The sequence below is a fragment of the Arachis duranensis genome, chromosome 10, assembly GCF_000817695.3.
Source record: "Arachis duranensis cultivar V14167 chromosome 10, aradu.V14167.gnm2.J7QH, whole genome shotgun sequence".
NCBI classification, from domain to species: Eukaryota; Viridiplantae; Streptophyta; class Magnoliopsida; order Fabales; family Fabaceae; genus Arachis; species Arachis duranensis.
The window spans coordinates 17,590,324-17,593,054 of record NC_029781.3 but is presented as its reverse complement, the minus strand read 5'-3'; positions in this window follow the sequence as shown (position 1 = coordinate 17,593,054).

The window sequence follows — 2,731 nt, the reverse complement described above, 5'->3', positions numbered from 1 at the left end:
AAAAAACTCTAATTTTATAAAATAAATTATAACTTATTTATATTTATATTTTTAAAATTGAGGGTTGCTACATTCTACCTATTTTATAAAAATTTTCGCCCTCAAAAATTGATATAAAATATAAAAGATTCATACTAACATAACTTCCCTTCTTGAACATGTCAAAGAAAAACAGAAAGATTTGACATGCTTTGTTTGTAAATCCAGAATATTCTTAAAAGTCTACGCAAAAACAGAAGTTACAAGATAAACACGATGCAAAAAAGTTATAAGGCAGGTTGGTATTAGAATAATGGGTTTATCACTTCTAATACTCACTTCATCTAGCTCTTAAGTTCTGCCAATTCTATTGGTGTCACCTTACGTAATACAATCGAAACTGGTTCAGCCTCTGACACTGAATTTATCACAACTTACTCTTTCTCTCGACACCTAACCGGTTATCAAACAGATATTTCTATCGGCCTAAACTCCTAGTCCATATCCAAGTTCAAAACTATGTCCAGTCTTTCCAGTCCTAAACTTCCCAATTCGATTATGTAACCTAAATGAAAGCAGGGTCCTAGCTCTACATAGAACAAATCCATTCTACGCATTCGGTATCATACTTACCTCGATCCTGTCGTGGCCAACCCGCATCTGCGGCTCTCCCATGCGAACAATCCTTAGACATGTGTCACGGTGCTCCACATCGAAAACACATTCCCAGTTCGTACCTGTGCGGCTCCTCTGGAGTGGTCTCACCAAAGCCTTCCTGTAGCAGTGTCCACTTCATGGAGCAATCCTCTGCAAGCTGGCTCTTCTTAACCAACTTAGTGAAATTTGTTAGCTTTTGTGGATACACGTAATTAAAGATATCTCTCCTTAGTCCTTTCTCATACTGAGCACACTTTCATTCCTCATAATCGGCTGGATTTCCTTGACAAGTTTTTGAGAAACGGCATAGATTGACGAATTCACGGGTATAGTCGGCAACAGACATATCCTTTTGCTTCAGCTGCATTAATTTCAATTCCTTTGCAATGCGAAACACATGCAAGAAATATCTCCCGTAAAACTCTGTCTTGAATCTATGTTAAGGGACATCCGTTAACTCCACCTGTAAGGTATGACACAATTTTTGCCACCAATTCTGAGCATCTCCCTCCAACATATAAGTCACTATCTCCACTGACTGTACTTCAGGAACATGCTGGGTGTACAAAAACCTCTCCACTTCTCGAAACCATTGATCAGCTTCCAGGGCATTAGCGTTTCCGTTAAACCGAGGTGGATCATTCTTGAGGAAATCAGTAAAGGTCATTGACCTATAGTATCGACTTATGTTACTCGTACTAGCACTAGGGTTTCCACCTCGACGTCCTTGTACTGGTTCAACCTCGGGATTTCCTCTCCGTATGCCTCGTTCAGATCCACGAGATGACATTTGGTCCCTGTTCACACCAAACAAGTGATATTAAGTTGATCAGTCTCAATATCGCAAGTTTAATGCTTCAAGTTCCAAATGTATGCTCAAGAACATTTATGCCACATATATCAATCAGATATCCTAATAGCACATACACATACCCAGAGTATGCCCAGAAGCTTAATCAGTCCATCCCTCAGGCTCTATAGGAACGAACTGCTCTGATATCATAATGTAACACCCTACCACATAGAGCCTTACGCTTAAGTCGTAAAGCAGAGGTGACAAGGTATTACGACCTCTAAAAGAAAAGGATATGTACATAGATATAGTTGGATGAAATCATATTTAGGAGCCTTGAAGAACAAGCTAAACAAAATGATAAACAGAAAATCGTGACACACTCGCATGGATATTTGTAAAGCCGACAGGTAAAATCGAAAGATAACTGAAAACATATATACATATCAAAGTTCCAAAACTCTAATAGCAAGCTCCATACTCGACCTGCGAAGCTAAGGCCGGCCAGAGTATATAATTATGTATATATACAACCCAAAATGAAACTCAAACCACAAAATAACCCCTGTATCTCCAAGTCGACCTCTAGGAGGGACAAAACACAAAATATACATGCGGAGATTCTATTAACATATATACATAGCCTAAAACAAAATATGACAGTCCAAAAGATAGTTCTTCGCTCTTAAGGAGGATACACAGACGCTCAACGAGGTGTCTCTCGACCTGCATCTGAAAAATAATAACATAGTATGGGATGAGAACCGGAAGTTCTCAGTATGGTAAAAGTGCCCACATAGTTAATATAAAAGGTCTCGGGAAAGCCAGAGGCATTCCTAGAACTCCGACACTCAAAATCATTCTTAAATAAAATAAACTAAACCAAAAGTTAGGTAAGTTATCTAACGTATTCTAGTTCTGAATCTAACTTTAACTTAATACTTCACTTTCTGTCGCCTCCAATCCTCCGAATCACTGGTAGAACAACCCTCTCCCCTCACACCTTTGTCAAGAGGGATTTCTCAGAAAACATACACATACAGTTCAAGCAAGAAAAACACAGATAGAGAAGCATTTACAGCAAGTAGAACAAGTAGCGGATAAACAGAATTAAACAGTTAAGCAATCCAAAACAATGCACACTCAAGCAAGCAAACAAACAAATGCATATGATGTATGCCTGTCATATGGCTGATGAGTCTCATCTGTCGGTTATACAGCCAACCCGACAAGTCCTGGTAGTTAACCATTGGACAGTCCCTCTGTGCGCGCATCCCCAAGCTCGATAATGTTCCATGGAGT